The 22,588-nt window shown below is 43.1% G+C and overlaps 55 non-coding genes across 55 annotated transcripts; all 55 read right to left on the reverse strand.

The window, feature by feature from the left end:
* Nucleotides 1-134: 134 nt before the first annotated feature.
* Nucleotides 135-207, reverse strand: TRNAV-CAC (transfer RNA valine (anticodon CAC)). Its single transcript has one exon. It is a non-coding gene; the product is annotated as a tRNA-Val (tRNA).
* A 343-nt stretch (nucleotides 208-550) lies between these two features.
* TRNAV-CAC (transfer RNA valine (anticodon CAC)) lies at nucleotides 551-623 on the reverse strand. Its single transcript has one exon. It is a non-coding gene; the product is annotated as a tRNA-Val (tRNA).
* A 618-nt stretch (nucleotides 624-1,241) lies between these two features.
* TRNAM-CAU (transfer RNA methionine (anticodon CAU)) lies at nucleotides 1,242-1,314 on the reverse strand. The gene has a single exon. It is a non-coding gene; the product is annotated as a tRNA-Met (tRNA).
* Nucleotides 1,315-1,517: 203 nt separating this feature from the next.
* TRNAV-CAC (transfer RNA valine (anticodon CAC)) lies at nucleotides 1,518-1,590 on the reverse strand. Its single transcript has one exon. It is a non-coding gene; the product is annotated as a tRNA-Val (tRNA).
* A 204-nt stretch (nucleotides 1,591-1,794) lies between these two features.
* TRNAV-CAC (transfer RNA valine (anticodon CAC)) lies at nucleotides 1,795-1,867 on the reverse strand. Its single transcript has one exon. It is a non-coding gene; the product is annotated as a tRNA-Val (tRNA).
* Nucleotides 1,868-2,071: 204 nt separating this feature from the next.
* TRNAV-CAC (transfer RNA valine (anticodon CAC)) lies at nucleotides 2,072-2,144 on the reverse strand. The gene has a single exon. It is a non-coding gene; the product is annotated as a tRNA-Val (tRNA).
* Nucleotides 2,145-2,765: 621 nt separating this feature from the next.
* On the reverse strand, nucleotides 2,766-2,838 carry TRNAM-CAU (transfer RNA methionine (anticodon CAU)). Its single transcript has one exon. It is a non-coding gene; the product is annotated as a tRNA-Met (tRNA).
* Nucleotides 2,839-3,041: 203 nt separating this feature from the next.
* TRNAV-CAC (transfer RNA valine (anticodon CAC)) lies at nucleotides 3,042-3,114 on the reverse strand. Its single transcript has one exon. It is a non-coding gene; the product is annotated as a tRNA-Val (tRNA).
* Nucleotides 3,115-3,318: 204 nt separating this feature from the next.
* Nucleotides 3,319-3,391, reverse strand: TRNAV-CAC (transfer RNA valine (anticodon CAC)). The gene has a single exon. It is a non-coding gene; the product is annotated as a tRNA-Val (tRNA).
* A 204-nt stretch (nucleotides 3,392-3,595) lies between these two features.
* TRNAV-CAC (transfer RNA valine (anticodon CAC)) lies at nucleotides 3,596-3,668 on the reverse strand. The gene has a single exon. It is a non-coding gene; the product is annotated as a tRNA-Val (tRNA).
* A 621-nt stretch (nucleotides 3,669-4,289) lies between these two features.
* Nucleotides 4,290-4,362, reverse strand: TRNAM-CAU (transfer RNA methionine (anticodon CAU)). The gene has a single exon. It is a non-coding gene; the product is annotated as a tRNA-Met (tRNA).
* Nucleotides 4,363-4,565: 203 nt separating this feature from the next.
* TRNAV-CAC (transfer RNA valine (anticodon CAC)) lies at nucleotides 4,566-4,638 on the reverse strand. The gene has a single exon. It is a non-coding gene; the product is annotated as a tRNA-Val (tRNA).
* A 481-nt stretch (nucleotides 4,639-5,119) lies between these two features.
* Nucleotides 5,120-5,192, reverse strand: TRNAV-CAC (transfer RNA valine (anticodon CAC)). Its single transcript has one exon. It is a non-coding gene; the product is annotated as a tRNA-Val (tRNA).
* An 899-nt stretch (nucleotides 5,193-6,091) lies between these two features.
* Nucleotides 6,092-6,164, reverse strand: TRNAM-CAU (transfer RNA methionine (anticodon CAU)). Its single transcript has one exon. It is a non-coding gene; the product is annotated as a tRNA-Met (tRNA).
* Nucleotides 6,165-6,367: 203 nt separating this feature from the next.
* On the reverse strand, nucleotides 6,368-6,440 carry TRNAE-CUC (transfer RNA glutamic acid (anticodon CUC)). The gene has a single exon. It is a non-coding gene; the product is annotated as a tRNA-Glu (tRNA).
* Nucleotides 6,441-6,921: 481 nt separating this feature from the next.
* On the reverse strand, nucleotides 6,922-6,994 carry TRNAI-AAU (transfer RNA isoleucine (anticodon AAU)). The gene has a single exon. It is a non-coding gene; the product is annotated as a tRNA-Ile (tRNA).
* Nucleotides 6,995-7,198: 204 nt separating this feature from the next.
* Nucleotides 7,199-7,271, reverse strand: TRNAV-CAC (transfer RNA valine (anticodon CAC)). The gene has a single exon. It is a non-coding gene; the product is annotated as a tRNA-Val (tRNA).
* A 621-nt stretch (nucleotides 7,272-7,892) lies between these two features.
* Nucleotides 7,893-7,965, reverse strand: TRNAM-CAU (transfer RNA methionine (anticodon CAU)). Its single transcript has one exon. It is a non-coding gene; the product is annotated as a tRNA-Met (tRNA).
* Nucleotides 7,966-8,168: 203 nt separating this feature from the next.
* Nucleotides 8,169-8,241, reverse strand: TRNAE-CUC (transfer RNA glutamic acid (anticodon CUC)). Its single transcript has one exon. It is a non-coding gene; the product is annotated as a tRNA-Glu (tRNA).
* Nucleotides 8,242-8,722: 481 nt separating this feature from the next.
* Nucleotides 8,723-8,795, reverse strand: TRNAM-CAU (transfer RNA methionine (anticodon CAU)). Its single transcript has one exon. It is a non-coding gene; the product is annotated as a tRNA-Met (tRNA).
* Nucleotides 8,796-8,999: 204 nt separating this feature from the next.
* On the reverse strand, nucleotides 9,000-9,072 carry TRNAV-CAC (transfer RNA valine (anticodon CAC)). Its single transcript has one exon. It is a non-coding gene; the product is annotated as a tRNA-Val (tRNA).
* Nucleotides 9,073-9,693: 621 nt separating this feature from the next.
* TRNAM-CAU (transfer RNA methionine (anticodon CAU)) lies at nucleotides 9,694-9,766 on the reverse strand. Its single transcript has one exon. It is a non-coding gene; the product is annotated as a tRNA-Met (tRNA).
* A 203-nt stretch (nucleotides 9,767-9,969) lies between these two features.
* Nucleotides 9,970-10,042, reverse strand: TRNAV-CAC (transfer RNA valine (anticodon CAC)). The gene has a single exon. It is a non-coding gene; the product is annotated as a tRNA-Val (tRNA).
* A 618-nt stretch (nucleotides 10,043-10,660) lies between these two features.
* TRNAM-CAU (transfer RNA methionine (anticodon CAU)) lies at nucleotides 10,661-10,733 on the reverse strand. Its single transcript has one exon. It is a non-coding gene; the product is annotated as a tRNA-Met (tRNA).
* Nucleotides 10,734-11,213: 480 nt separating this feature from the next.
* TRNAV-CAC (transfer RNA valine (anticodon CAC)) lies at nucleotides 11,214-11,286 on the reverse strand. The gene has a single exon. It is a non-coding gene; the product is annotated as a tRNA-Val (tRNA).
* Nucleotides 11,287-11,490: 204 nt separating this feature from the next.
* TRNAV-CAC (transfer RNA valine (anticodon CAC)) lies at nucleotides 11,491-11,563 on the reverse strand. Its single transcript has one exon. It is a non-coding gene; the product is annotated as a tRNA-Val (tRNA).
* Nucleotides 11,564-11,767: 204 nt separating this feature from the next.
* TRNAV-CAC (transfer RNA valine (anticodon CAC)) lies at nucleotides 11,768-11,840 on the reverse strand. Its single transcript has one exon. It is a non-coding gene; the product is annotated as a tRNA-Val (tRNA).
* Nucleotides 11,841-12,044: 204 nt separating this feature from the next.
* Nucleotides 12,045-12,117, reverse strand: TRNAV-CAC (transfer RNA valine (anticodon CAC)). The gene has a single exon. It is a non-coding gene; the product is annotated as a tRNA-Val (tRNA).
* Nucleotides 12,118-12,877: 760 nt separating this feature from the next.
* TRNAV-CAC (transfer RNA valine (anticodon CAC)) lies at nucleotides 12,878-12,950 on the reverse strand. Its single transcript has one exon. It is a non-coding gene; the product is annotated as a tRNA-Val (tRNA).
* Nucleotides 12,951-14,677: 1,727 nt separating this feature from the next.
* On the reverse strand, nucleotides 14,678-14,750 carry TRNAV-CAC (transfer RNA valine (anticodon CAC)). The gene has a single exon. It is a non-coding gene; the product is annotated as a tRNA-Val (tRNA).
* A 204-nt stretch (nucleotides 14,751-14,954) lies between these two features.
* On the reverse strand, nucleotides 14,955-15,027 carry TRNAV-CAC (transfer RNA valine (anticodon CAC)). The gene has a single exon. It is a non-coding gene; the product is annotated as a tRNA-Val (tRNA).
* A 204-nt stretch (nucleotides 15,028-15,231) lies between these two features.
* TRNAV-UAC (transfer RNA valine (anticodon UAC)) lies at nucleotides 15,232-15,304 on the reverse strand. The gene has a single exon. It is a non-coding gene; the product is annotated as a tRNA-Val (tRNA).
* A 65-nt stretch (nucleotides 15,305-15,369) lies between these two features.
* TRNAV-CAC (transfer RNA valine (anticodon CAC)) lies at nucleotides 15,370-15,442 on the reverse strand. The gene has a single exon. It is a non-coding gene; the product is annotated as a tRNA-Val (tRNA).
* A 481-nt stretch (nucleotides 15,443-15,923) lies between these two features.
* On the reverse strand, nucleotides 15,924-15,996 carry TRNAV-CAC (transfer RNA valine (anticodon CAC)). Its single transcript has one exon. It is a non-coding gene; the product is annotated as a tRNA-Val (tRNA).
* Nucleotides 15,997-16,200: 204 nt separating this feature from the next.
* Nucleotides 16,201-16,273, reverse strand: TRNAV-CAC (transfer RNA valine (anticodon CAC)). Its single transcript has one exon. It is a non-coding gene; the product is annotated as a tRNA-Val (tRNA).
* Nucleotides 16,274-16,753: 480 nt separating this feature from the next.
* On the reverse strand, nucleotides 16,754-16,826 carry TRNAM-CAU (transfer RNA methionine (anticodon CAU)). Its single transcript has one exon. It is a non-coding gene; the product is annotated as a tRNA-Met (tRNA).
* Nucleotides 16,827-17,307: 481 nt separating this feature from the next.
* Nucleotides 17,308-17,380, reverse strand: TRNAM-CAU (transfer RNA methionine (anticodon CAU)). The gene has a single exon. It is a non-coding gene; the product is annotated as a tRNA-Met (tRNA).
* A 64-nt stretch (nucleotides 17,381-17,444) lies between these two features.
* Nucleotides 17,445-17,517, reverse strand: TRNAV-UAC (transfer RNA valine (anticodon UAC)). The gene has a single exon. It is a non-coding gene; the product is annotated as a tRNA-Val (tRNA).
* Nucleotides 17,518-17,721: 204 nt separating this feature from the next.
* On the reverse strand, nucleotides 17,722-17,794 carry TRNAV-CAC (transfer RNA valine (anticodon CAC)). The gene has a single exon. It is a non-coding gene; the product is annotated as a tRNA-Val (tRNA).
* A 204-nt stretch (nucleotides 17,795-17,998) lies between these two features.
* On the reverse strand, nucleotides 17,999-18,071 carry TRNAV-UAC (transfer RNA valine (anticodon UAC)). Its single transcript has one exon. It is a non-coding gene; the product is annotated as a tRNA-Val (tRNA).
* A 342-nt stretch (nucleotides 18,072-18,413) lies between these two features.
* On the reverse strand, nucleotides 18,414-18,486 carry TRNAV-CAC (transfer RNA valine (anticodon CAC)). Its single transcript has one exon. It is a non-coding gene; the product is annotated as a tRNA-Val (tRNA).
* A 65-nt stretch (nucleotides 18,487-18,551) lies between these two features.
* On the reverse strand, nucleotides 18,552-18,624 carry TRNAV-CAC (transfer RNA valine (anticodon CAC)). Its single transcript has one exon. It is a non-coding gene; the product is annotated as a tRNA-Val (tRNA).
* Nucleotides 18,625-18,827: 203 nt separating this feature from the next.
* On the reverse strand, nucleotides 18,828-18,900 carry TRNAM-CAU (transfer RNA methionine (anticodon CAU)). Its single transcript has one exon. It is a non-coding gene; the product is annotated as a tRNA-Met (tRNA).
* A 341-nt stretch (nucleotides 18,901-19,241) lies between these two features.
* TRNAV-UAC (transfer RNA valine (anticodon UAC)) lies at nucleotides 19,242-19,314 on the reverse strand. Its single transcript has one exon. It is a non-coding gene; the product is annotated as a tRNA-Val (tRNA).
* A 204-nt stretch (nucleotides 19,315-19,518) lies between these two features.
* TRNAV-CAC (transfer RNA valine (anticodon CAC)) lies at nucleotides 19,519-19,591 on the reverse strand. Its single transcript has one exon. It is a non-coding gene; the product is annotated as a tRNA-Val (tRNA).
* A 203-nt stretch (nucleotides 19,592-19,794) lies between these two features.
* On the reverse strand, nucleotides 19,795-19,867 carry TRNAM-CAU (transfer RNA methionine (anticodon CAU)). The gene has a single exon. It is a non-coding gene; the product is annotated as a tRNA-Met (tRNA).
* A 203-nt stretch (nucleotides 19,868-20,070) lies between these two features.
* On the reverse strand, nucleotides 20,071-20,143 carry TRNAM-CAU (transfer RNA methionine (anticodon CAU)). Its single transcript has one exon. It is a non-coding gene; the product is annotated as a tRNA-Met (tRNA).
* A 341-nt stretch (nucleotides 20,144-20,484) lies between these two features.
* On the reverse strand, nucleotides 20,485-20,557 carry TRNAV-UAC (transfer RNA valine (anticodon UAC)). The gene has a single exon. It is a non-coding gene; the product is annotated as a tRNA-Val (tRNA).
* A 204-nt stretch (nucleotides 20,558-20,761) lies between these two features.
* Nucleotides 20,762-20,834, reverse strand: TRNAV-CAC (transfer RNA valine (anticodon CAC)). Its single transcript has one exon. It is a non-coding gene; the product is annotated as a tRNA-Val (tRNA).
* A 481-nt stretch (nucleotides 20,835-21,315) lies between these two features.
* TRNAV-UAC (transfer RNA valine (anticodon UAC)) lies at nucleotides 21,316-21,388 on the reverse strand. Its single transcript has one exon. It is a non-coding gene; the product is annotated as a tRNA-Val (tRNA).
* Nucleotides 21,389-21,592: 204 nt separating this feature from the next.
* On the reverse strand, nucleotides 21,593-21,665 carry TRNAV-CAC (transfer RNA valine (anticodon CAC)). Its single transcript has one exon. It is a non-coding gene; the product is annotated as a tRNA-Val (tRNA).
* A 204-nt stretch (nucleotides 21,666-21,869) lies between these two features.
* TRNAV-UAC (transfer RNA valine (anticodon UAC)) lies at nucleotides 21,870-21,942 on the reverse strand. Its single transcript has one exon. It is a non-coding gene; the product is annotated as a tRNA-Val (tRNA).
* A 65-nt stretch (nucleotides 21,943-22,007) lies between these two features.
* On the reverse strand, nucleotides 22,008-22,080 carry TRNAV-CAC (transfer RNA valine (anticodon CAC)). The gene has a single exon. It is a non-coding gene; the product is annotated as a tRNA-Val (tRNA).
* A 204-nt stretch (nucleotides 22,081-22,284) lies between these two features.
* Nucleotides 22,285-22,357, reverse strand: TRNAM-CAU (transfer RNA methionine (anticodon CAU)). Its single transcript has one exon. It is a non-coding gene; the product is annotated as a tRNA-Met (tRNA).
* A 64-nt stretch (nucleotides 22,358-22,421) lies between these two features.
* On the reverse strand, nucleotides 22,422-22,494 carry TRNAV-UAC (transfer RNA valine (anticodon UAC)). Its single transcript has one exon. It is a non-coding gene; the product is annotated as a tRNA-Val (tRNA).
* Between the last annotated feature and the right edge of the window lie 94 nt (nucleotides 22,495-22,588).

Genomic DNA, 22,588 nt, shown 5'->3' on the forward strand with positions numbered 1-22,588 from the left:
CTAACATGGGATCGATCTTGGAACCTTCCGCGTGTGAAGCGGACGTGATACCCACTACACCATAGATACTTAGTGGTACTGACTTTTCCAAGAGACCTAGCTTATTTTTATGCCCAATCACGATGATCAAAATATGTATCTACCAGGGCCCGAACTTGGGACCTTCCGCTTGTGAAGCGGACGTGATAACCACTACACCATAGATACGTAGTAATGCTGAGTTTTCCAAGAGACCTAGCTTGATTTTATGCCTAATCACGATGGTCAAAATATGTATCTAACATGGGCTCGATCTTGCAACCTTCCGCGTGTGAAGCGGACGTGATAACCACTACACCATAGATACTTTGTAATACTGAGTTTTCCAAGAGACCTAGCTTATTTTTATGCCCAATCACGATGGTCAAAATATGTATCTAACATGGGCTCGATCTTGGAAACTTCCGCGAGTGAATCGGACGTGATACCCACTACACCATAGATACGTTGTATCACTGAGTTTTCCAAGAGACCTAGCTTATTTTTATGCCCAATCACGATGGTCAAAATATGTATCTACCAGGGCCCGAACTTGGGACCTTCCGCTTGTGAAGCGGACGTGATAACCACTACACCATAGATACGTAGTAAGCTGAGTTTTCCAAGAGATCTAGCTTATTTTTATGCCCAATCACGATGGACAAAACATTTATCTACTAGGGCCCGAACTTGGGACCTTCCGCTTGTGAAGCGGACGTGATACCCACTACACCATAGATACGTAGTAATGTTGAGTTTTCCAAGAGACCTAGCTTATTTTTATGCCCAATCACGATGGTCAAAATATGTATCTAACATGGGCTCGATCTTGGAAACTTCCGCGTGTGAATCGGACGTGATAACCACTACACCATAGATACGTTGTAACACTGAGTTTTCCAAGAGACCTAGCTTATTTTTATGCCAAATCACGATGAACAAAACATGTATCTACCAGGGCCCGAGCTTGGGACCTTTCGCTTGTAAAGCGGACGTGATAACCACTACACCATAGATACGTAGTAATGCTCAGTTTTCCAAGAGACCTAGCTTATTTTTATGCCCAATCACGATGGTCAAAATATGTATCTACCATGGGCTCGATCTTGGAACCTTCCGCGTGTGAAGCGGACGTGATACTCACTACACCATAGATACTTAGTAATACTGAGTTTTCCAAGAGACCTAGCTTATTTTTATGCCCAATCACGATGGTCAAAATATGTATCTACCAGGACTCGAACCTGGGACCTTCCGCGTATGAAGCGGACGTGATAACCACTACACCATACATACGTAGTAATGGTGACTTTTCCAAGAAACCTAGCTTATTTTTTGCCCATACACCATGGACAAAATATTTATCTAACATGGGCTCGATCTTGGAACCTTCCGCGTGTGAAGCGGACGTGATAACCACTACATCATAGATACGTTGTAACACTGAGTTTTCCAAGAGACCTAGCTTATTTTTATGCCAAATCACGATGAACAAAACATGTATCTACCAGGGCCCGAACTTGGGACCTTCCGCTTGTGAAGCGGACGTGATACCCACTACACCATAGATACGTAGTAATGTTGAGTTTTCCAAGAGACCTAGCTTATTTTTATGCCCAATCACGATGGTCAAAATATGTATCTAACATGGGCTCGATCTTGGAAACTTCCGCGAGTGAATCGGACGTGATACCCACTACACCATAGATACGGTGTAACACTGAGTTTTCCAAGAGACCTAGCTTATTTTTATGCCAAATCACGATGAACAAAACATGTATCTACCAGGGCCCGAACTTGGGACCTTCCGCTTGTGAAGCGGACGTGATAACCACTACACCATAGATACGTAGTAATGCTAAGTTTTCCAAGAGACCTAGCTTATTTTTATGCCCAATCACGATGGTCAAAATATGTATCTAACATGGGATCGATCTTGGAACCTTCCGCGTGTGAAGCGGACGTGATACCCACTACACCATAGATACTTAGTGGTACTGACTTTTCCAAGAGACCTAGCTTATTTTTATGCCCAATCACGATGATCAAAATATGTATCTACCAGGGCCCGAACTTGGGACCTTCCGCTTGTGAAGCGGACGTGATAACCACTACACCATAGATACGTAGTAATGCTGAGTTTTCCAAGAGACCTAGCTTGATTTTATGCCCAATCACGATGGTCAAAATATGTATCTAACATGGGCTCGATCTTGCAACCTTCCGCGTGTGAAGCGGACGTGATAACCACTACACCATAGATACTTAGTAATACTGAGTTTTCCAAGAGACCTAGCTTATTTTTATGCCCAATCACGATGGTCAAAATATGTATCTAACATGGGCTCGATCTTGGAAACTTCCGCGAGTGAATCGGACGTGATACCCACTACACCATAGATACGTTGTATCACTGAGTTTTCCAAGAGACCTAGCTTATTTTTATGCCCAATCACCATGGTCAAAATATGTATCTAACATGGGTTCGATCTTGGAACCTTCCGCGTGTGTAGCGGACGTTATACCCACTACACCATAGATACTTAGTAGTACTGACTTTTCCAAGAGACCTAGCTTATTTTTATGCCCAATCACGATGGTCAAAATATGTATCTACCATGGGCTCGATCTTGGAACCTTCCGCGTGTGAAGCGGACGTGAAACTCACTACACCATAGATACTTAGTAATACTGAGTTTTCCAAGAGACCTAGCTTATTTTTATGCCCAATCACGATGGTCAAAATATGTATCTACCAGGACTCGAACCTGGGACCTTCCGCGTATGAAGCGGACGTGATAACCACTACACCATACATACGTAGTAATGGTGACTTTTCCAAGAAACCTAGCTTATTTTTTGCCCATACACCATGGACAAAATATTTATCTAACATGGGCTCGATCTTGGAACCTTCCGCGTGTGAAGCGGACGTGATAACCACTACATCATAGATACGTTGTAACACTGAGTTTTCCAAGAGACCTAGCTTATTTTTATGCCAAATCACGATGAACAAAACATGTATCTACCAGGGCCCGAACTTGGGACCTTCCGCTTGTGAAGCGGACGTGATACCCACTACACCATAGATACGTAGTAATGTTGAGTTTTCCAAGAGACCTAGCTTATTTTTATGCCCAATCACGATGGTCAAAATATGTATCTAACATGGGCTCGATCTTGGAAACTTCCGCGAGTGAATCGGACGTGATACCCACTACACCATAGATACGGTGTAACACTGAGTTTTCCAAGAGACCTAGCTTATTTTTATGCCAAATCACGATGAACAAAACATGTATCTACCAGGGCCCGAACTTGGGACCTTCCGCTTGTGAAGCGGACGTGATAACCACTACACCATAGATACGTAGTAATGCTAAGTTTTCCAAGAGACCTAGCTTATTTTTATGCCCAATCACGATGGTCAAAATATGTATCTAACATGGGATCGATCTTGGAACCTTCCGCGTGTGAAGCGGACGTGATACCCACTACACCATAGATACTTAGTGGTACTGACTTTTCCAAGAGACCTAGCTTATTTTTATGCCCAATCACGATGATCAAAATATGTATCTACCAGGGCCCGAACTTGGGACCTTCCGCTTGTGAAGCGGACGTGATAACCACTACACCATAGATACGTAGTAATGCTGAGTTTTCCAAGAGACCTAGCTTGATTTTATGCCCAATCACGATGGTCAAAATATGTATCTAACATGGGCTCGATCTTGCAACCTTCCGCGTGTGAAGCGGACGTGATAACCACTACACCATAGATACTTAGTAATACTGAGTTTTCCAAGAGACCTAGCTTATTTTTATGCCCAATCACGATGGTCAAAATATGTATCTAACATGGGCTCGATCTTGGAAACTTCCGCGAGTGAATCGGACGTGATACCCACTACACCATAGATACGTTGTATCACTGAGTTTTCCAAGAGACCTAGCTTATTTTTATGCCCAATCACCATGGTCAAAATATGTATCTAACATGGGTTCGATCTTGGAACCTTCCGCGTGTGTAGCGGACGTTATAGCCACTACACCATAGATACTTAGTAGTACTGACTTTTCCAAGAGACCTAGCTTATTTTTATGCCCAATCACGATGGTCAAAATATGTATCTACCATGGGCTCGATCTTGGAACCTTCCGCGTGTGAAGCGGACGTGAAACTCACTACACCATAGATACTTAGTAATACTGAGTTTTCCAAGAGACCTAGCTTATTTTTATGCCCAATCACGATGGTCAAAATATGTATCTACCAGGACTCGAACCTGGGACCTTCCGCGTATGAAGCGGACGTGATAACCACTACACCATACATACGTAGTAATGGTGACTTTTCCAAGAAACCTAGCTTATTTTTTGCCCATACACGATGGACAAAATATTTATCTAACATGGGCTCGATCTTGGAACCTTCCGCGTGTGAAGCGGACGTGATAACCACTACATCATAGATACGTTGTAACACTGAGTTTTCCAAGAGACCTAGCTTATTTTTATGCCAAATCACGATGAACAAAACATGTATCTACCAGGGCCCGAACTTGGGACCTTCCGCTTGTGAAGCGGACGTGATACCCACTACACCATAGATACGTAGTAATGTTGAGTTTTCCAAGAGACCTAGCTTATTTTTATGCCCAATCACGATGGTCAAAATATGTATCTAACATGGGCTCGATCTTGGAAACTTCTGCGAGTGAATCGGACGTGATACCCACTACACCATAGATACGGTGTAACACTGAGTTTTCCAAGAGACCTAGCTTATTTTTATGCCAAATCACGATGAACAAAACATGTATCTACCAGGGCCCGAACTTGGGACCTTCCGCTTGTGCAGCGGACGTGATAACCACTACACCATAGATACGTAGTAATGCTAAGTTTTCCAAGAGACCTAGCTTATTTTTATGCCCAATCACGATGGTCAAAATATGTATCTAACATGGGATCGATCTTGGAACCTTCCGCGTGTGAAGCGGACGTGATACCCACTACACCATAGATACTTAGTGGTACTGACTTTTCCAAGAGACCTAGCTTATTTTTATGCCCAATCACGATGATCAAAATATGTATCTACCAGGGCCCGAACTTGGGACCTTCCGCTTGTGAAGCGGACGTGATAACCACTACACCATAGATACGTAGTAATGCTGAGTTTTCCAAGAGACCTAGCTTGATTTTATGCCCAATCACGATGGTCAAAATATGTATCTAACATGGGTTCGATCTTGCAACCTTCCGCGTGTGAAGCGGACGTGATAACCACTACACCATAGATACTTAGTAATACTGAGTTTTCCAAGAGACCTAGCTTATTTTTATGCCCAATCACGATGGTCAAAATATGTATCTACCATGGGCTCGATCTTGGAACCTTCCGCGTGTGAAGCGGACGTGAAACTCACTACACCATAGATACTTAGTAATGCTGAGTTTTCCAAGAGACCTAGCTTGATTTTATGCCCAATCACGATGGTCAAAATATGTATCTAACATGGGTTCGATCTTGCAACCTTCCGCGTGTGAAGCGGACGTGATAACCACTACACCATAGATACTTAGTAATACTGAGTTTTCCAAGAGACCTAGCTTATTTTTATGCCCAATCACGATGGTCAAAATATGTATCTAACATGGGCTCGATCTTGGAAACTTCCGCGAGTGAATCGGACGTGATACCCACTACACCATAGATACGTTGTATCACTGAGTTTTCCAAGAGACCTAGCTTATTTTTATGCCCAATCACCATGGTCAAAATATGTATCTAACATGGGTTCGATCTTGGAACCTTCCGCGTGTGAAGCGGACGTTATACCCATTACACCATAGATACTTAGTAGTACTGACTTTTCCAAGAGACCTAGCTTATTTTTATGCCCAATCACGATGGTCAAAATATGTATCTACCATGGGCTCGATCTTGGAACCTTCCGCGTGTGAAGCGGACGTGAAACTCACTACACCATAGATACTTAGTAATACTGAGTTTTCCAAGAGACCTAGCTTATTTTTATGCCCAATCACGATGGTCAAAATATGTATCTACCAGGACTCGAACCTGGGACCTTCCGCGTATGAAGCGGACGTGATAACCACTACACCATACATACGTAGTAATGGTGACTTTTCCAAGAAACCTAGCTTATTTTTTGCCCATACACGATGGACAAAATATTTATCTAACATGGGCTCGATCTTGGAACCTTCCGCGTGTGAAGCGGACGTGATAACCACTACATCATAGATACGTTGTAACACTGAGTTTTCCAAGAGACCTAGCTTATTTTTATGCCAAATCACGATGAACAAAACATGTATCTACCAGGGCCCGAACTTGGAACCTTCCGCTTGAGAAGCGGACGTGATACCCACTACACCATAGATACGTAGTAATGTTGAGTTTTCAAAGAGACCTAGCTTATTTTTATGCCCAATCACGATGGTCAAAATATGTATCTAACATGGGCTCGATCTTGGAAACTTCCGCGTGTGAATCGGACGTGATAACCACTGCACCATAGATACGTTGTAACACTGAGTTTTCCAAGAGACCTAGCTTATTTTTATGCCAAATCACGATGAACAAAACATGTATCTACCAGGGCCCGAGCTTGGGACCTTTCGCTTGTAAAGCGGACGTGATAACCACTACACCATAGATACGTAGTAATGCTGAGTTTTCCAAGAGACCTAGCTTATTTTTATGCCCAATCACGATGGTCAAAATATGTATCTACCATGGGCTCGATCTTGGAACCTTCCGCGTGTGAAGCGGACGTGATACTCACTACACCATAGATACTTAGTAATACTGAGTTTTCCAAGAGACCTAGCTTATTTTTATGCCCAATCACGATGGTCAAAATATGTATCTACCAGGACTCGAACCTGGGACCTTCCGCGTATTAAGCGGACGTGATAACCACTACACCATAGATACGTAGTAATGCTAAGTTTTCCAAGAGACCTAGCTTATTTTTATGCCCAATCACGATGGTCAAAATATGTATCTAACATGGGATCGATCTTGGAACCTTCCGCGTGTGAAGCGGACGTGATACCCACTACACCATAGATACTTAGTGGTACTGACTTTTCCAAGAGACCTAGCTTATTTTTATGCCCAATCACGATGATCAAAATATGTATCTACCAGGGCCCGAACTTGGGACCTTCCGCTTGTGAAGCGGACGTGATAACCACTACACCATAGATACGTAGTAATGCTGAGTTTTCCAAGAGACCTAGCTTGATTTTATGCCCAATCACGATGGTCAAAATATGTATCTAACATGGGCTCGATCTTGCAACCTTCCGCGTGTGAAGCGGACGTGATAACCACTACACCATAGATACTTAGTAATACTGAGTTTTCCAAGAGACCTAGCTTATTTTTATGCCCAATCACGATGGTCAAAATATGTATCTAACATGGGCTCGATCTTGGAAACTTCCGCGAGTGAATCGGACGTGATACCCACTACACCATAGATACGTTGTATCACTGAGTTTTCCGAGAGACCTAGCTTATTTTTATGCCCAATCACCATGGTCAAAATATGTATCTAACATGGGTTCGATCTTGGAACCTTCCGCGTGTGAAGCGGACGTTATACCCACTACACCATAGATACTTAGTAGTACTGACTTTTCCAAGAGACCTAGCTTATTTTTATGCCCAATCACGATGGTCAAAATATGTATCTACCATGGGCTCGATCTTGGAACCTTCCGCGTGTGAAGCGGACGTGAAACTCACTACACCATAGATACTTAGTAATACTGAGTTTTCCAAGAGACCTAGCTTATTTTTATGCCCAATCACGATGGTCAAAATATGTATCTACCAGGACTCGAACCTGGGACCTTCCGCGTATGAAGCGGACGTGATAACCACCACACCATACATACGTAGTAATGGTGACTTTTCCAAGAAACCTAGCTTATTTTTTGCCCATACACGATGGACAAAATATTTATCTAACATGGGCTCGATCTTGGAACCTTCCGCGTGTGAAGCGGACGTGATAACCACTACATCATAGATACGTTGTAACACTGAGTTTTCCAAGAGACCTAGCTTATTTTTATGCCAAATCACGATGAACAAAACATGTATCTACCAGGGCCCGAACTTGGAACCTTCCGCTTGAGAAGCGGACGTGATACCCACTACACCATAGATACGTAGTAATGTTGAGTTTTCAAAGAGACCTAGCTTATTTTTATGCCCAATCACGATGGTCAAAATATGTATCTAACATGGGCTCGATCTTGGAAACTTCCGCGTGTGAATCGGACGTGACAACCACTACACCATAGATACGTTGTAACACTGAGTTTTCCAAGAGACCTAGCTTATTTTTATGCCAAATCACGATGAACAAAACATGTATCTACCAGGGCCCGAGCTTGGGACCTTTCGCTTGTAAAGCGGACGTGATAACCACTACACCATAGATACGTAGTAATGCTGAGTTTTCCAAGAGACCTAGCTTATTTTTATGCCCAATCACGATGGTCAAAATATGTATCTACCATGGGCTCGATCTTGGAACCTTCCGCGTGTGAAGCGGACGTGATACTCACTACACCATAGATACTTAGTAATACTGAGTTTTCCAAGAGACCTAGCTTATTTTTATGCCCAATCACGATGGTCAAAATATGTATCTACCAGGACTCGAACCTGGGACCTTCCGCGTATGAAGCGGACGTGATAACCACTACACCATAGATACGTAGTAATGCTAAGTTTTCCAAGAGACCTAGCTTATTTTTATGCCCAATCACGATGGTCAAAATATGTATCTAACATGGGATCGATCTTGGAACCTTCCGCGTGTGAAGCGGACGTGATACCCACTAAACCATAGATACTTAGTGGTACTGACTTTTCCAAGAGACCTAGCTTATTTTTATGCCCAATCACGATGATCAAAATATGTATCTACCAGGGCCCGAACTTGGGACCTTCCGCTTGTGAAGCGGACGTGATAACCACTACACCATAGATACGTAGTAATGCTGAGTTTTCCAAGAGACCTAGCTTGATTTTATGCCCAATCACGATGGTCAAAATATGTATCTAACATGGGCTCGATCTTGCAACCTTCCGCGTGTGAAGCGGACGTGATAACCACTACACCATAGATACTTAGTAATACTGAGTTTTCCAAGAGACCTAGCTTATTTTTATGCCCAATCACGATGGTCAAAATATGTATCTAACATGGGCTCGATCTTGGAAACTTCCGCGAGTGAATCGGACGTGATACCCACTACACCATAGATACGTTGTATCACTGAGTTTTCCAAGAGACCTAGCTTATTTTTATGCCCAATCACCATGGTCAAAATATGTATCTAACATGGGTTCGATCTTGGAACCTTCCGCGTGTGAAGCGGACGTTATACCCACTACACCATAGATACTTAGTAGTACTGACTTTTCCAAGAGACCTAGCTTATTTTTATGCCCAATCACGATGGTCAAAATATGTATCTACCATGGGCTCGATCTTGGAACCTTCCGCGTGTGAAGCGGACGTGATACTCACTACACCATAGATACTTAGTAATACTGAGTTTTCCAAGAGACCTAGCTTATTTTTATGCCCAATCACGATGGTCAAAATATGTATCTACCAGGACTCGAACCTGGGACCTTCCGCGTATGAAGCGGACGTGATAACCACTACACCATACATACGTAGTAATGGTGACTTTTCCAAGAAACCTAGCTTATTTTTTGCCCATACACGATGGACAAAATTTGTATCTAACATGGGCTCGATCTTGGAACCTTCCGCGTGTGAAGCGGACGTGATAACCACTACATCATAGATACGTTGTAACACTGAGTTTTCCAAGAGACCTAGCTTATTTTTATGCCAAATCACGATGAAAAAAACATGTATCTACCAGGGCCCGAACTTGGGACCTTCCGCGTGTGAAGCGGACGTGATAACCACTACACCATAGATACGTAGTAAGCTAAGTTTTCCAAGAGATCTAGCTTATTTTTATGCCCAATCACGATGGACAAAACATTTATCTACCAGGGCCCGAACTTGGGACCTTCCGCTTGTGAAGCGGACGTGATACCCACTACACCATAGATACGTAGTAATGTTGAGTTTTCCAAGAGACCTAGCTTATTTTTATGCCCAATCACGATGGTCAAAATATGTATCTAACATGGGCTCGATCTTGGAAACTTCCGCGTGTGAATCGGACGTGATAACCACTACACCATAGATACGTTGTAACACTGAGTTTTCCAAGAGACCTAGCTTATTTTTATGCCAAATCACGATGAACAAAACATGTATCTACCAGGGCCCGAGCTTGGGACCTTTCGCTTGTAAAGCGGACGTGATAACCACTACACCATAGATACGTAGTAATGCTGAGTTTTCCAAGAGACCTAGCTTATTTTTATGCCCAATCACGATGGTCAAAATATGTATCTACCATGGGCTCGATCTTGGAACCTTCCGCGTGTGAAGCGGACGTGATACTCACTACACCATAGATACTTAGTAATACTGAGTTTTCCAAGAGACCTAGCTTATTTTTATGCCCAATCACGATGGTCAAAATATGTATCTACCAGGACTCGAACCTGGGACCTTCCGCGTATGAAGCGGACGTGATAACCACTACACCATACATACGTAGTAATGGTGACTTTTCCAAGAAACCTAGCTTATTTTTTGCCCATACACCATGGACAAAATATTTATCTAACATGGGCTCGATCTTGGAACCTTCCGCGTGTGAAGCGGACGTGATAACCACTACATCATAGATACGTTGTAACACTGAGTTTTCCAAGAGACCTAGCTTATTTTTATGCCAAATCACGATGAACAAAACATGTATCTACCAGGGCCCGAACTTCGGACCTTCCGCTTGTGAAGCGGACGTGATACCCACTACACCATAGATACGTAGTAATGTTGAGTTTTCCAAGAGACCTAGCTTATTTTTATGCCCAATCACGATGGTCAAAATATGTATCTAACATGGGCTCGATCTTGGAAACTTCCGCGAGTGAATCGGACGTGATACCCACTACACCATAGATACGGTGTAACACTGAGTTTTCCAAGAGACCTAGCTTATTTTTATGCCAAATCACGATGAACAAAACATGTATCTACCAGGGCCCGAACTTGGGACCTTCCGCTTGTGAAGCGGACGTGATACCCACTACACCATAGATACGTAGTAATGTTGAGTTTTCAAAGAGACCTAGCTTATTTTTATGCCCAATCACGATGGTCAAAATATGTATCTAACATGGGCTCGATCTTGGAACCTTCCGCGTGTGAAGCGGACGTTATAACCACTACATCATAGATACGTTGTAACACTGAGTTTTCCAAGAGACCTAGCTTATTTTTATGCCAAATCACGATGAACAAAACATGTATCTACCAGGGCCCGAACTTGGAACCTTCCGCTTGTGAAGCGGACGTGATACCCACTACACCATAGATACGTAGTACTGTTGAGTTTTCAAAGAGACCTAGCTTATTTTTATGCCCAATCACGATGGTCAAAATATGTATCTAACATGGGCTCGATCTTGGAAACTTCCGCGAGTGAATCGCACGTGATACCCACTACACCATAGATACATTGTAACACTGAGTTTTCCAAGAGACCTAGCTTATTTTTATGCCAAATCACGATGAACAAAACATGTATCTACCAGGGCCCGAACTTGGGACCTTCCGCTTGTGAAGCGGACGTGATAACCACTACACCATAGATACGTAGTAATGCTAAGTTTTCCAAGAGACCTAGCTTATTTTTATGCCCAATCACGATGGTCAAAATATGTATCTAACATGGGATCGATCTTGGAACCTTCCGCGTGTGAAGCGGACGTGATACCCACTACACCATAGATACTTAGTGGTACTGACTTTTCCAAGAGACCTAGCTTATTTTTATGCCCAATCACGATGATCAAAATATGTATCTACCAGGGCCCGAACTTGGGACCTTCCGCTTGTGAAGCGGACGTGATAACCACTACACCATAGATACGTAGTAATGCTGAGTTTTCCAAGAGACCTAGCTTGATTTTATGCCTAATCACGATGGTCAAAATATGTATCTAACATGGGCTCGATCTTGCAACCTTCCGCGTGTGAAGCGGACGTGATAACCACTACACCATAGATACTTAGTAATACTGAGTTTTCCAAGAGACCTAGCTTATTTTTATGCCCAATCACGATGGTCAAAATATGTATCTAACATGGGCTCGATCTTGGAAACTTCCGCGAGTGAATCGGACGTGATACCCACTACACCATAGATACGTTGTATCACTGAGTTTTCCAAGAGACCTAGCTTATTTTTATGCCCAATCACGATGGTCAAAATATGTATCTAACATGGGTTCGATCTTGGAACCTTCCGCGTGTGAAGCGGACGTTATACCCACTACACCATAGATACGTAGTAATGCTGAGTTTTCCAAGAGACCTAGCTTGATTTTATGCCCAATCACGATGGTCAAAATATGTATCTAACATGGGCTCGATCTTGCAACCTTCCGCGTGTGAAGCGGACGTGATAACCACTACACCATAGATACTATGTAATACTGAGTTTTCCAAGAGACCTAGCTTATTTTTATGCCCAGTCACGATGGTCAAAATATGTATCTAACATGGGCTCGACCTTGGAACCTTCCGCGTGTGAAGCGGACGTGATACCCACTACACCATAGACACTTAGCAGTACTGACTTTTCCAAGAGACCTAGCTTATTTTTATGCCCAATCACGATGATCAAAATATGTATCTACCAGGGCCCGAACCTGGGACCTTCCGCTTGTGAAGTGGACGTGATAACCACTACACCATAGATACGTAGTAATGCTGAGTTTTCCAAGACACCTAGCTTGATTTTATGCCCAATCACGATGGTCAAAATATGTATCTAACATGGGCTCGTTCTTGGAACCTTCCGCTTGTGAAGCGGACGTGATAACCACTAGACCATAGATAGGTAGTAATGCTGAGTTTTCCAAGAAACCTAGCTTATTTTTTTGCCCAATCACGATGGTCAAAATATGTATTTACCAGGGCTCGAACCTGGTACCTTCCGCGTGTGAAGCGGACGTGATAACCACTACACCATAGATTCGTAGTAACACTGAGTTTTCCAAGAGATCTACCTTATTTTTATGCCAAATCACGATGGACAAAACATGTATCTACCAGGGAACGAACTTCGGACCTTCCGCGTGTGAAGCGGACGTGATAACCACTACACCATAGATACTTAGTAACACTGAGTTTTCCAAGAGACCTAGCTTATTTTTATGCCCAATCACGATGGTCAAAATATGTATCTAACATGCGCTCGATCTTGGAAACTTCCGCGTGTGAATCGGACGTGATACCCACTACACCATAGATACGTTGTAACACTGAGTTTTCCAAGAGACCTAGCTTATTTTTATGCCCAATCACGATGGTCAAAATATGTATCTAACATGGGCTCGGTCTTGGAACCTTCCGCGTGTGAAGCGGACGTGATACCCACTACACCATAGATACGTAGTAATGCTGAGTTTTCCAAGAGACCTAGCTTGATTTTATGCCCAATCACGATGGTCAAAATATGTATCTAACATGGGCTCGATCTTGCAACCTTCCGCGTGTGAAGCGGACGTGATAACCACTACACCATTGATACTTAGTAATACTGAGTTTTCCAAGAGATCTACCTTATTTTTATGCCAAATCACGATGGACAAAACATGTATCTACCAGGGAACGAACTTCGGACCTTCCGCTTGTGAAGCGGACGTGATAACCGCTACACCATAGATACGTAGTAATGCTGAGTTTTCCAAGAGACCTAGCTTATTTTTATGCCCAATCACGATGGTCAAAATACGTATCTACCATGGGCTCGATCTTGGAACCTTCCGCTTGTGAAGCGGACGTGATAACCACTACACCATACATACGTAGTAATGCTGACTTTTCCAAGAAACCTAGCTTATTTTTTGCCCATTCACGATGGACAAAATATTTATCTAACATGGGCTCGATCTTGGAACCTTCCGCGTATGAAGCGGACGTGATAACCACTACACCATAGATACGTAGTAATGCTGAGTTTTCCAAGAAACCTAGCTTATTTTTTGCCAATTCACGATGGACAAAATATGTATCTAACATGGGCTCGATCTTGGAACCTTCCGCGTGTGAAGCGGACGTGATAGCCACTACACCATAGATACGTAGTAACACTGAGTTTTTCAAGAGATCTACCTTATTTTTATGCCAAATCACGATGGACAAAACATGTATCTACCAGGGCCCGAACTTGGGACCTTCCGCTTGTGAAGCAGACGTGATAACCACTAGACCATACATACGTAGTGATGCTGAGTTTTCCAAGAGACCTAGCTTATTTTTATGCCCAATCACGATGGTCAAAATATGTATCCAACATGGGCTCGATCTTGGAAACATCCGCGTGTGAAGCGGACGTGATAACCACTAGACCATAGATACTTAGTACTACTGACTTTTCCAAGAGACCTAGCTTATTTTTATGCCCAATCACGATGATCAAAATATGTATCTACCAGGGCCCGAACTTGGGACCTTCCGCTTGTGAAGCGGACGTGAAAACCACTACACCATAGATACGTAGTAATGCTGAGTTTTCCAAGAGACCTAGCTTGATTTTATGTCCAATCACGATGTTCAAAATATGTATCTAACATGGGCTCGATCTTGGAACCTTCCGCGTGTGAAGCGGACGTGATAACCACTACACCATAGATACTAAGAAATACTCAGTTTTCCAAGAGACCTAGCTTATCTTTATGCCCAATCACGATGGTCAAAATATGTATCTACCAGGGCCCGAACTCGGGACCTTCCGCTTGTGAAGCGGACGTGATAACCACTACACCATAGATACGTAGTAATGCTGAGTTTTCCAAGAGACCTAGCTTGATTTTATGCCCAATCACGATGGTCAAAATATGTATCTAACATTGGCTCGATCTTGCAACCTTCCGCGTGTGAAGCGGACGTGATAACCACTACACCATAGATACTAAGTAATACTGAGTTTTCCAAGAGACCTAGCTTATTTTTTTGCACAATCACGATGGTCAAAATATGTATCTACCAGGGCTCGAACCTGGGACCTTCCGCGTGTAAAGCGGACGTGATAACCACTACACCATAGATACGTAGTAACACTGAGTTTTTCAAGAGATCTACCTTATTTTTATGCCAAATCACGATGGACAAAACATGTAACTACCAGGGCCCGAACTTGGGACCTTCCGCTTGTGAAGCGGACGTGATAACCACTACACCATAGATACGTAGTAATGCTGAGTTTTCCAAGAGACCTAGCTTATTTTTATGCCCAATCACGATGGTCAAAATATGTATCTAACATGGGCTCGATCTTGGAACCTTCCGCGTGTGAAGCGGACGTGATAGCCACTACACCATAGATACGTAGTAACACTGAGTTTTTCAAGAGATCTACCTTATTTTTATGCCAAATCACGATGGACAAAACATGTATCTACCAGGGCCCGAACTTGGGACCTTCCGCTTGTGAAGCAGACGTGATAACCACTAGACCATACATACGTAGTGATGCTGAGTTTTCCAAGAGACCTAGCTTATTTTTATGCCCAATCACGATGGTCAAAATATGTATCTAACATGGGCTCGATCTTGGAACCATCCGCGTGTGAAGCGGACGTGATAACCACTAGACCATAGATACTTAGTACTACTGACTTTTCCAAGAGACCTAGCTTATTTTTATGCCCAATCACGATGATCAAAATATGCATCTACCAGGGCCCGAACTTGGGACCTTCCGCTTGTGAAGCGGACGTGAAAACCACTACACCATAGATACGTAGTAATGCTGAGTTTTCCAAGAGACCTAGCTTGATTTTATGTCCAATCACGATGTTCAAAATATGTATCTAACATGGGCTCGATCTTGGAACCTTCCGCGTGTGAAGCGGACGTGATAACCACTACACCATAGATACTAAGTAATACTGAGTTTTCCAAGAGACCTAGCTTATTTTTATGCCCAATCACGATGGTCAAAATATGTATCTACCAGGGCCCGAACTTGGGACCTTCCGCTTGTGAAGCGGACGTGATAACCACTACACCATAGATACTTAGTAATACTGAGTTTTCCAGGAGACCTAGCTTATTTTTATGCCCAATCACGATGGTCAAAATATGTATCTAACATGGGCTCGATCTTGGAACCTTCCGCGTGTGAAGCGGACTTGATACCCACTACACCATAGATACTTAGTAGTACTGACTTTTCCGAGAGACCTAGCTTATTTCTATGCCCAATCACGATGATCGAAATATGTATCTACCAGGGCCCGAACTTGGTACCTTCCGCTTGTGAAGCGGACGCGATAACCACTACACCATAGATGCGTAGTAATGCTGAGTTTTCCAAGAAACGTAGCTTATTTTTTGCCTATTCACGATGGACAAAATATGTATCTAACATGGGCTCGATCTTGGAACCTTCCGCGTGTGAAGCGGACGTGATACCCACTACACCATAGATACTTAGTAATACTGAGTTTTCCAAGAGACCTAGCTTATTTTTATGCCCAATCACGATGGTCAAAATATGTATCTACCAGGGCTCGAACCTGGGACCTTCCGCGTATGAAGCGGACGTGATAACCACTACACCATAGATACGTAGTAATGCTGAGTTTTCCAAGAAACCTAGCTTATTTTTTGCCTATTCACGATGGACAAAATATGTATCTAACATGGGCTCGATCTTGGAACCTTCCGCGTGTGAAGCGGACGTGATAACCACTACACCATAGATACTTAGTAATACTGAGTTTTTCAAGAGACCTAGCTTATTTTTATGCCCAATCACGATGGTCAAAATATGTATCTAACATGGGTTCGATCTTGGAACCTTCCGCGTGTGAAGCGGACGTGATAACCACTAGACCATAGATACGTAGTAATGCTGAGTTTTCCAAGAAACCTAGCTTATTTTTATGCCCAATCACGATGGTCAAAATATGTTTCTAACATGGGCTCGATCTTGGAACCTTCCGCGTGTGAAGCGGACGTGATACCCACTACACCATAGATACTTAGTAATACTGAGTTTTCCAAGAGACCTAGCTTTTTTTTATGCCCAATCACGATGGTCAAAATATATATCTACCAGGACTCGAACCTGGGACCTTCCGCGTATGAAGCGGACGTGATAACCACTACACCATACATACGTAGTAATGCTGACTTGTCCAAGAAACCTAGCTTATTTTTTGCCCAATCACGATGGTCAAAATATGTATCTACCAGGGCTCGAACCTGGGACCTTCCGCGTGTAAAGCGGACGTGATAACCACTACACCATAGATACGTAGTAACACTGAGTTTTCCAAGAGACCTAGCTTATTTTTATGCCCAATCACGATGGTCAAAATATGTATCTAAAATGGGCTCGATCTTGGAACCATCCGCGTGTGAAGCGGACGTGATAACCACTAGAACATAGATACTTAGTAGTACTGACTTTTCCAAGAGACCTAGCTTATTTTTATGCCCAATCACGATGATCAAAATATGTATCTACCAGGGCCCGAACTTGGGACCTTCCGCTTGTGAAGCGGACGTGATAACCACTACACCATAGATACGTAGTAATGCTGAGTTTTCCAAGAGACCTAGCTTGATTTTATGCCCAATCACGATGTTCAAAATATGTATCTAACCTGGGCTCGATCTTGCAACCTTCCGCGTGTGAAGCGGAAGTGATAACCACTACACCATAGATACTAAGTAATACTGAGTTTTCCAAGAGACCTAGCTTATTTTTTTGCACAATCACGATGGTCAAAATATGTATCTACCAGGGCTCGAACCTGGGACCTTCCGCGTGTAAAGCGGACGTGATAACCACTACACCATAGATACGTAGTAACACTGAGTTTTTCAAGAGATCTACCTTATTTTTATGCCAAATCACGATGGACAAAACATGTAACTACCAGGGCCCGAACTTGGGACCTTCCGCTTGTGCAGCGGACGTGATAACCACTACACCATAGATACGTAGTAATGCTGAGTTTTCCAAGAGACCTAGCTTATTTTTATGCCCAATCACGATGGTCAAAATATGTATCTAACATGGGCTCGATCTTGGAACCATCCGCGTGTGAAGCGGACGTGATAACCACTAGACCATAGATACTTAGTAGTACTGACTTTTCCAAGAGACCTAGCTTATTTTTATGCCCAATCACGATGATCAAAATATGTATCTACCAGGGCCCGAACTTGGGACCTTCCGCTTGTGAAGCGGACGTGATAACCACTACACCATAGATACGTAGTAACACTGAGTTTTTCAAGAGATCTACCTTATTTTTATGCCAAATCACGATGGACAAAACATGTATCTACCAGGGCCCGAACTTGGGACCTTCCGCTTGTGAAGCGGACGTGATAACCACTACACCATAGATACGTAGTAATGCTGAGTTTTCCAAAAGACCTAGCTTATTTTTATGCCCAATCACGATGGTCAAAATATGTATCTAACATGGGCTCGATCTTGGAACCTTCCGCGTGTGAAGCGGACGTGATACCCACGACACCATAGATACTTAGTAATACTGAGTTTTCCAAGAGACCTAGCTTTTTTTATGCCCAATCACGATGGTCAAAATATGTATTTACCAGGACTCGAACCTGGGACCTTCCGCGTATGAAGCGGACGTGATAACCACTACACCATAGATACGTAGTAATGCTGAGTTTTCCAAAAGACCTAGCTTATTTTTATGCCCAATCACGATGGTCAAAATATGTATCTAACATGGGCTCGATCTTGGAACCTTCCGCGTGTGAAGCGGACGTGATACCCACGACACCATAGATACTTAGTAATACTGAGTTTTCCAAGAGACCTAGCTTTTTTTTATGCCCAATCACGATGGTCAAAATATGTATCTACCAGGACTCGAACCTGGGACCTTCCGCGTATGAAGACGACGTGATAACCACTACACCATACATACGTAGTAATGCTGACTTGTCCAAGAAACCTAGCTTATTTTTTGCCCAATCACGATGGTCAAAATATGCATCTACCAGGGCTCGAACCTGGGACCTTCCGCGTGTAAAGCGGACGTGATAACCACTACACCATAGATACGTAGTAACACTGAGTTTTCCAAGAGACCTAGCTTATTTTTATGCCCAATCACGATGGTCAAAATATGTATCTAACATGGGCTCGATCTTGGAACCATCTGCGTGTGAAGCGGACGTGATAACCACTAGACCATAGATACTTAGTAGTACTGACTTTTCCAAGAGACCTAGCTTATTTTTATGCCCAATCACGATGATCAAAATATGTATCTACCAGGGCCCGAACTTGGGACCTTCCGCTTGTGAAGCGGACGTGATAACCACTACACCATAGATACGTAGTAATGCTGAGTTTTCCAAAAGACCTAGCTTATTTTTATGCCCAATCACGATGGTCAAAATATGTATCTAACATGGGCTCGATCTTGGAACCTTCCGCGTGTGAAGCGGACGTGATACCCACGACACCATAGATACTTAGTAATACTGAGTTTTCCAAGAGACCTAGCTTTTTTTATGCCCAATCACGATGGTCAAAATATGTATTTACCAGGACTCGAACCTGGGACCTTCCGCGTATGAAGCGGACGTGATAACCACTACACCATAGATACGTAGTAATGCTGAGTTTTCCAAAAGACCTAGCTTATTTTTATGCCCAATCACGATGGTCAAAATATGTATCTAACATGGGCTCGATCTTGGAACCTTCCGCGTGTGAAGCGGACGTGATACCCACGACACCATAGATACTTAGTAATACTGAGTTTTCCAAGAGACCTAGCTTTTTTTATGCCCAATCACGATGGTCAAAATATGTATTTACCAGGACTCGAACCTGGGACCTTCCGCGTATGAAGCGGACGTGATAACCACTACACCATAGATACGTAGTAATGCTGAGTTTTCCAAAAGACCTAGCTTATTTTTATGCCCAATCACGATGGTCAAAATATGTATCTAACATGGGCTCGATCTTGGAACCTTCCGCGTGTGAAGCGGACGTGATACCCACGACACCATAGATACTTAGTAATACTGAGTTTTCCAAGAGACCTAGCTTTTTTTTATGCCCAATCACGATGGTCAAAATATGTATCTACCAGGACTCGAACCTGGGACCTTCCGCGTATGAAGACGACGTGATAACCACTACACCATACATACGTAGTAATGCTGACTTGTCCAAGAAACCTAGCTTATTTTTTGCCCAATCACGATGGTCAAAATATGCATCTACCAGGGCTCGAACCTGGGACCTTCCGCGTGTAAAGCGGACGTGATAACCACTACACCATAGATACGTAGTAACACTGAGTTTTCCAAGAGACCTAGCTTATTTTTATGCCCAATCACGATGGTCAAAATATGTATCTAACATGGGCTCGATCTTGGAACCATCTGCGTGTGAAGCGGACGTGATAACCACTAGACCATAGATACTTAGTAGTACTGACTTTTCCAAGAGACCTAGCTTATTTTTATGCGCAATCACGATGATCAAAATATGTATCTACCAGGGCCCGAACTTGGGACCTTCCGCTTGTGAAGCGGACGTGATAACCACTACACCATAGATACGTAGTAATGCTGAGTTTTCCAAGAGACCTAGCTTGATTTTATGCCCAATCACGATGTTCAAAATATGTATCTAACATGGGCTCGATCTTGCAACCTTCCGCGTGTGAAGCGGACGTGATAACCACTACACCATAGATACTTAGTAATACTGAGTTTTCCAAGAGACCTAGCTTATTTTTATGCCCAATCACGATGGTCAAAACATGTATCTAACATGGGTTCGATCTTGGAACCTTCCGCGTGTGAAGCGGACGTGATAACCACTAGACCATAGATACGTAGTAATGCTGAGTTTTCCAAGAAACCTAGCTTATTTCTATGCCCAATCACGATGGTCAAAATATGTACCTAACATCGGCTCGATCTTGGAACCTTCTGCTTGTGAAGCGGACGTGATAACCACTAGACCATAGATACGTAGTAATGCTGATTTTTCCAAGAAACCTAGCTTATTTTTTGCCCAATCACGATGGTCAAAATATGTACCTACCAGGGCTCGAACCTGGGACCTTCCGCGTGTAAAGCGGACGTGATAACCACTACACCATAGATACGTAGTAACACTGAGTTTTCCAAGAGACCTAGCTTATTTTTATGCCCAATCACGATGGTCAAAATATGTATCTAACATGGGCTCGATCTTGGAACCATCCGCGTGTGAAGCGGACGTGATAACCACTAGACCATAGATACTTAGTAGCACTGACTTTTCCAAGAGACCTAGCTTATTTTTATGCCCAATCACGATGATCAAAATATGTATCTACCAGGGCCCGAACTTGGGACCTTCCGCTTGTGAAGCGGACGTGATAACCACTACACCATAGATACGTGGTAATGCTGAGTTTTCTAAGAGACCTAGATTGATTTTATGCCCAATCACGATGTTCAAAATATGTATCTAACATAGGCTCGATCTTGCAACCTTCCGCGTGTGAAGCGGACGTGATAACCACTACACCATAGATACTAAGTAATACTGAGTTTTCCAAGAGACCTAGCTTATTTTTTTGCACAATCACGATGGTCAAAATATGTATCTACCAGGGCTCGAACCTGGGACCTTCCGCGTGTAAAGCGGACGTGATAACCACTACACCATAGATACGTAGTAACACTGAGTTTTTCAAGAGATCTACCTTATTTTTATGCCAAATCACGATGGACAAAACATGTATCTACCAGGGCCCGAACTTGGGACCTTCCGCTTGTGAAGCGGACGTGATAACCACTACACCATAGATACGTAGTAATGCTGAGTTTTCCAAGAGACCTAGCTTATTTTTATGCCCAATCACGATGGTCAAAATATGTATCTAACATGGGCTCGATCTTGGAACCTTCCGCGTGTGAAGCGGACGTGATACCCACTACACCATAGATACTTAGTAATACTGAGTTTTCCAAGAGACCTAGCTTTTTTTTATGCCCAACCACGATGGTCAAAATATGTATCTACCATGACTCGAACCTGGGACCTTCCGCGTATGAAGCGGACGTGATAACCACTACACCATACATACGTAGTAATGCTGACTTGTCCAAGAAACATAGCTTATTTTTTGCCCAATCACGATGGTCAAAATATGTATCTACCAGGGCTCGAACCTGGGACCTTCCACGTGTAAAGCGGACATGATAACCACTACACCATAGATACGTAGTAACACTGAGTTTTCCAAGAGACCTAGCTTATTTTTATGCCCAATCACGATGGTCAAAATATGTATCTAACATGGGCTCGATCTTGGAAC

The sequence above is a fragment of the Phalangium opilio genome, unplaced genomic scaffold (genome assembly GCF_054372755.1).
Source record: "Phalangium opilio isolate 3A_F unplaced genomic scaffold, DU_Popi_V2 ptg000106l_1, whole genome shotgun sequence".
NCBI classification, from domain to species: Eukaryota; Metazoa; Arthropoda; class Arachnida; order Opiliones; family Phalangiidae; genus Phalangium; species Phalangium opilio.